Genomic DNA, 7,528 nt, shown 5'->3' on the forward strand with positions numbered 1-7,528 from the left:
CCTTTTGGGTGAAGCGTCCTTAACTTTTCCATACCCCCACTTCATAATTTCCACTTTGACCACTGTGTATATGTATATTAATTATATATATATATATATATATATATATATATACACAGGGGGGTGGGGGTTATAGCGACCAACGGTGTCTTAAATTAATTCAATAAAAGTGGATCTACAAGTATAGAAAAACTGACCAGATCAAATAAATCTGAAAAATGGGAATTTATTTATACATTAAAACAGACAATGATTACACAACTATACTAAAAATTATTAAAATTTGAACAGCAAATCTTCTTAAAAAATGGGATAAAAACAATAAACACAATGCAATATAGTACCAGTTAAAATGTATGTTAAAATATGTAAAACAATTTTAACTTAACTTGGTATGAGGTCACTGCCAGGTAGCCCAACGCGTTTCGTCATTCAGACTTCATCAAGGGGTAAAGGCAGAGTGGCACTGAGCTTCTATTTATACCAGTACTAGTATCATAGTAATTATGACATCACTTCCTGTTAATTAATCAAGGTATTGTAAAGTAGGTTAAAAACTTCTATTTACATATGTCCAGTGACCTTATTTTGTAGTGTATGTGTACATGATGTTGTATCAGTATTTGCACAGCAGGTTTGATGTTGGAGAGCTTAAAGAACTCTCTTGTAAAGGCGCCGGCGGATCTTTTCCGCCCCACTTCCGGTTTTCGTCCGTCGCGTCATTTCCGCCCCACTTCCGGTATGCGATTGCGCATGCGCCCGCGGCTGCAGACTTTTCTTTTAGAGACCAACAGTTCTGTGAATCTTACTCTCCGGGACTTCCTTGCGGCGGCCATCTTTATAAGGATTTGTTCCTATATAGTTTCACACGGCGGCCATGTTTGGGGAGTCCATAATCAGGGACATTTGTCTTAGTTCTCCAGTGTATTATGCATAAAAATAGATAGAAAAACGGGGATTAGTCAGTAATCAATTCAATGGTGACAGTAACATTAAATAAATCACTGTAAACTATATTATACACTGCTGAGTAATTAATAGTATCAGGATATATAGGTATATATAAAGTGCAGAGTGCAGAATTAAAGGTAAGGGTGGATATATGAATATATATATATATATATATATATATATAAAGTGCTAAGTGCAAAATTAAAGGTACTAATAAATTATTATTAAGATGCAGATAGTGTGAGTAATACTAAACTGACATGCTCATGTAGGCTATTTAACATCAGGTTGGTTACAGTACCTGATCTTCCCAGATGGTCTCCCTGGTCTGGTACTGATCAGGCCCGACACTGCTTCGCTTCCAAGATCGGACGAGATTGGGCCTTTCCAGTGTGGTCTGACTGTAATAATAACTTTTTACCGTACATGTGTCAAATTTAATATATCAATATAGCTGTGAAGTATTGAAGAATACAGTGCGGGAATGGTGTGGATGGGAATAGGGTAGGAGTAGGAGGGGTAGGGGGTACAGGGCCAAGGGGAGGGAGGAGGGGGTAGTGGGGTTAGGGGGTGTTGTGGGGGGGAATGGGGGGGGGGGAGGGGGAAAGGTAGATATGGTGAAGATCCAACCGTGATGATCCACCGGCTATAACTTTCACAGGAACGGAGCGATTTCATAATAGTCATTGAATCCCTTCGGGTGGAGTGTTTGTAACTGAAAAATCCAATACATTTCTCTACGTGAGAGTTTATTGGCCAGGTCGCCACCTCTTTCTCCCAGCTTCACGAGTTCAATCGCTTTAAAAGTTAGTGCCTCCGGATTGGAATTATGTGCAAGGTTGAAGTGTTTAGATACTGCGTGGTTTTCCATTTTGTTTTTTATATTGCGTACATGTTCTTGTATCCTCATTTTGAGCGGTCTTTTTGTTTTTCCCACATATTGTTTTCCGCAGTCACATTCTAATAAATAAATCACAGATTGTGTATTGCAGTTTATGAAGTCCTTAATCTTGTATACCTCCTTCTTTTCTGTGTCCGTGAATGTTTTCCTTACTGGGTGTAGGTACTTGCAGATGTTGCATCGGCCACATTTAAAGGAACCAGTGCATTTCGGTATTCTTGATTCTTCTTCAACTTTCTTGAGCAGCATACTGGGGGCCAGGATATCTTTTAGATTTTTAGATTTCCTGAAGACCTGGCCAATAAACTCTCACGTAGAGAAATGTATTGGATTTTTCAATTACAAACACTCCACCCGAAGGGATTCAATGACTATTATGAAATCGCTCCGTTCCTGTGAAAGTTATAGCCGGTGGATCATCACGGTTGGATCTTCACCATATCTACCTTTCCCCCTCCCCCCCCCCATTCCCCCCCACAACACCCCTTAACCCCACTACCCCCTCCGCCCTCCCCTTGGCCCTGTACCCCCTACCCCTCCTACTCCTACCCTATTCCCATCCACACCATTCCCGCACTGTATTCTTCAATACTTCACAGCTATATTGATATATTCAATTTGACACATGTACGGTAAAAAGTTATTATTACAGTCAGACCACACTGGAAAGGCCCAATCTCGTCCGATCTTGGAAGCGAAGCAGTGTCGGGCCTGATCAGTACCAGACCAGGGAGACCATCTGGGAAGATCAGGTACTGTAACCAACCTGATGTTAAATAGCCTACATGAGCATGTCAGTTTAGTATTACTCACACTATCTGCATCTTAATAATAATTTATTAGTACCTTTAATTTTGCACTTAGCACTTTATATATATATATATATATATATATTCATATATCCACCCTTACCTTTAATTCTGCACTCTGCACTTTATATATACCTATATATCCTGATACTATTAATTACTCAGCAGTGTGTAATATAGTTTACAGTGATTTATTTAATGTTACTGTCACCATTGAATTGATTACTGACTAATCCCCGTTTTTCTATCTATTTTTATGCATAATACACTGGAGAACTAAGACAAATGTCCCTGATTATGGACTCCCCAAACATGGCCGCCGTGTGAAACTATATAGGAACAAATCCTTATAAAGATGGCCGCCGCAAGGAAGTCCCGGAGAGTAAGATTCACAGAACTGTTGGTCTCTAAAAGAAAAGTCTGCAGCCGCGGGCGCATGCGCAATCGCATACCGGAAGTGGGGCGGAAATGACGCGACGGACGAAAACCGGAAGTGGGGCGGAAAAGATCCGCCGGCGCCTTTACAAGAGAGTTCTTTAAGCTCTCCAACATCAAACCTGCTGTGCAAATACTGATACAACATCATGTACACATACACTACAAAATAAGGTCACTGGACATATGTAAATAGAAGTTTTTAACCTACTTTACAATACCTTGATTAATTAACAGGAAGTGATGTCATAATTACTATGAGACTAGTACTGGTATAAATAGAAGCTCAGTGCCACTCTGCCTTTACCCCTTGATGAAGTCTGAATGACGAAACGCGTTGGGCTACCTGGCAGTGACCTCATACCAAGTTAAGTTAAAATTGTTTTACATATTTTAACATACATTTTAACTGGTACTATATTGCATTGTGTTTATTGTTTTTATCCTATTTTTTAAGAAGATTTGCTGTTCAAATTTTAATAATTTTTAGTATAGTTGTGTAATCATTGTCTGTTTTAATGTATAAATAAATTCCCATTTTTCAGATTTATTTGATCTGGTCAGTTTTTATATACTTGTAGATCCACTTTTATTGAATTAATTTAAGACACCGTTGGTCGCTATATCCCCCACCCCCCTGTGTGTGTTTTTTCCGTTGCTTCAGGGAACCACCATCCCTGTGTTTTGGGGGACAGCTGATGCCCTGTATTAACCCTTAGGGAGTGTCATTTATTTCAACTACACGTGGTTCTAAGTTTATTGGTGTTGTACACAAGTGGCGCAATAATCTTCCCCCTATTTTTTAATTTCTCTGGTATTAATTTTTATTTGCTGCCTGGTGCACTACAACCCATTTTAGGATGTGGAGAAACTCAGATCGGGCAACCAAGAGACAAAACTGGTGCCAAAAAATATTTAATGAGAAACAGCAATCTAGTGAACCCTCCCCACCAGGTGATCTAGATGAATTATTTTGGGGCATAGAAAGACTCCTCACCAAAGAAGTAAAAACATGGTGGGATATAAAGGGCCTAGAGCATTATCTTTCAGTTGATAGAATTCCAAGGGGGCTAAGACTCCTAAAACAACCCACATTCGGCAACCTGGATGCAGCCTTTTTAGAAAAATGGGATAAAACATTACACAATTGTTCCATTGACCTAATGAAATTGCTGATTGATGAGAAGAAGAACTCCCTCTTAGAATTAGAGAAGAACATCAAGTGCAAAGAAAGTGAACTTGAACCCTTCAAAGATAAAGAGGATTACAAGATTAATGAAAAGGTTCTCTACAGAAAAATGGAACACATCGAAGAAGAGGTCACTAAGAATAAGGAGAAAAAATTTCTCAGGGACAAGATGGACTATGAACAAGGAAAAATAAAAAACTGGAGCAGGTTTGGAACCATGAACCAACAAGTGAATCGAACAAATAGACAATACTAGAAAACCGTACCAACTAAAGGTAAACCACTACGGAATCCAGAAATGAATACACCATCTCCAACACTAAGGATGCAGAATAGATTTACAGCACTACAAAGACTTAACTCTAAAAGTGATCAGACTTTTTTAGCCCAAAGAACAGGAACACGACCAAAAGAAGCCACAAGAAATCCCCCGAAGGAAGATGTTCACCATGCTTCACCTCTCAAAAGAAGATACATAGAAGAAGAGGAAAACGGGGCAGTAGGAGGGAACGAGAACAAAAAAAGAACATTCTAGTGACAGAAACAAAGGACAAAGGAATTTTTAATTTATCAGAACACAAACTGTCGGAACCAGAAATATCCTTACTGAATAAAGGCCTAACGTTTGCACCCACGGGAGGTCTCAACAAATTTGAGACCTTTATCGACTTAAACAAATTTATCAGAAAGTTGACACTCAAAAGACATTTTCTGAGGAAAGAGGATGCTGTGATCAGCAACTATGGAAATCAGTCAAAATCAGGTCTAAAACCGACCTCAAAATTTTATCCATTGGAGTCAAAGGGGAGTAATGTAAGCATCTTTTATGAACTGGTTAAAAAGGACTTATGTGAGACCAACTTGGAGAAAATTAAAGAGAAGAACATCACCAACCGGGAGAGTGAGGCTTTAAAAAAGCTACAGAAAAATAAGGCAATTGTAATAAAACAAGCTGATAAAGGGGGGGGCCTGGTTATCATGGACCGTGAGAAATATACCAAGGAAGCACTGAGACTATTGGGAGATGATGTCTCATATACTAAACTGTCTGGTGACCCCAAAGATGTGTTTGTCGGAGAACTAAGAACACTTCTATTACACGGTCTACGAACTGAGATAATTACAAAGGAAGAATTCCAATTTCTAATGAAATCAGACCCCACTACCCCTATTTTTTATTTCTTGCCCAAAATCCATAAGAACTTGACCAATCCACCCGGAAGACCCATCGTGGCGGGCATTGACTCGCTCACATCAAATTTATCAGAGTACGTTGATGTCTTCCTGAAACCCTATGTGAAAGAGCTGCCGTCATATTTAAAGGACACTACTGCTGTGTTGAACTCCCTAAAAGACTTTGAATGGAAAAACACCTACAGTTGGGCAACAATAGATGTGCAATCATTATACACTTGTATAGACCACAAGAAAGGTGTAACAGAGTGTAGAGAATTCATGGAAACCGACACCTCACTAACAGCCATCCATAAAGATTTTATATGTGACGTCATGTATTTTATTCTTCAGCACAATTATTTTAAGTTTTTAGATCATTTTTACTTACAACGCTGTGGGACTGCAATGGGCACGATTTTTGCTCCGAGTTTCGCTAATCTTTTTATGGGTAGCTGGGAGATGAATTTTATCTATGGTAACCATGATTTTAAGAACCACATCGTCTTTTATCGTCGTTACATAGACGACATTTTAATTGTTTGGGACGGTACGGAAGAATGCTTTTTTAACTTCCTGGAATTCCTAAGTACCAACGAGATGAATCTAATTTTTACTTCTAAACTTAATAAAGAGTCAATTGAATTCCTCGATGTGATCTTAACAGGGATGGAAGGAAGAGTCGAAACCAAGAACTACATCAAGCAGGTTGACATAAACAGTTACCTGCACTATAAAAGTAACCACTTGAAGAAATGGAAAAACAACATCCCCTTTTCCCAATTTAATAGAATAAAGAGGAATTGCAGCAACCAGGAAGAATGTGACACCCAAATAGAGAAGTACAAAGAGAGATTCAAGAACAAAGAATACCCAGCTACCATCGTGGAAGAAGCAGCCGTCAAAGCAAAGGCTCTAGAGCAGGCATTCCCAACCACGGTCCTCAAGGCACACCAACAGTGCAGGTTTTAGTGATATCCAGGCTGCAGCACAGATGGTTAAATCAAAATAACTGGGCTACTAATTAAGTCACCTGTGCTGAAGGCTGGATATCACTAAAACCTGCACTGTTGGTGTGCCTTGAGGACCGTGGTTGGGAATGCCTGCTCTAGAGAGATCAACACTGCTAGAATATAAACCTAAAAAAACCAAGAAAGAATCCGTTCCGTTTATCACCACCTTTAACCGTCATGAAAAAGTTATTAGAGACTCACTAAGCAACCACTGGGGAATCCTATTAATGGACCCAGTCCTCAAAGAAATACTGCCTCCTCACCCTGAGATCGTCTTCAGGAAATCTAAAAATCTAAAAGATATCCTGGCGCCCAGTATGCTGCACAAGAAAGTTGAAGAAGAATCAAGAATACCGAAATGCACTGGTTCCTTTAAATGTGGCCGATGCAACATCTGCAAGTACCTACACCCAGTAAGGAAAACATTCACGGACACAGAAAAGAAGGAGGTATACAAGATTAAGGACTTCATAAACTGCAATACACAATCTGTGATTTATTTATTAGAATGTGACTGCGCAAAACAATATGTGGGAAAAACAAAAAGACCGCTCAAAATGAGGATACAAGAACATGTACGCAATATAAAAAACAAAATGGAAAACCACGCAGTATCTAAACACTTCAACCTTGCACATAATTCCAATCCGGAGGCACTAACTTTTAAAGCGATTGAACTCGTGAAGCTGGGAGAAAGAGGTGGCGACCTGGCCAATAAACTCTCACGTAGAGAAATGTATTGGATTTTTCAATTACAAACACTCCACCCGAAGGGATTCAATGACTATTATGAAATCGCTCCGTTCCTGTGAAAGTTATAGCCGGTGGATCATCACGGTTGGATCTTCACCATATCTACCTTTCCCTCTCCCCCCCCCACTCCCCCCCCACAACACCCCCTAACCCCACTACCCCCTCCTCCCTCCCCTTGGCCCTGTACCCCCTACCCCTCCTACTCCTACCCTATTCCCATCCACACCATTCCCGCACTGTATTCTTCAATACTTCACAGCTATATTGATATATTAAATTTGACACATGTACGGTAAAAAGTTAT

At 39.7% G+C, this 7,528-nt stretch overlaps 2 pseudogenes; one reads left to right on the forward strand and one right to left on the reverse strand.

The window, feature by feature from the left end:
* Positions 1-1,240: 1,240 nt before the first annotated feature.
* LOC134947383 (5S ribosomal RNA) lies at positions 1,241-1,360 on the reverse strand (annotated as a pseudogene).
* A 1,136-nt stretch (positions 1,361-2,496) lies between these two features.
* Positions 2,497-2,616, forward strand: LOC134947384 (5S ribosomal RNA; annotated as a pseudogene).
* Positions 2,617-7,528: the final 4,912 nt, after the last annotated feature.

This window comes from Pseudophryne corroboree, chromosome 7 (genome assembly GCF_028390025.1).
Source record: "Pseudophryne corroboree isolate aPseCor3 chromosome 7, aPseCor3.hap2, whole genome shotgun sequence".
NCBI lineage: Eukaryota > Metazoa > Chordata > Amphibia > Anura > Myobatrachidae > Pseudophryne > Pseudophryne corroboree.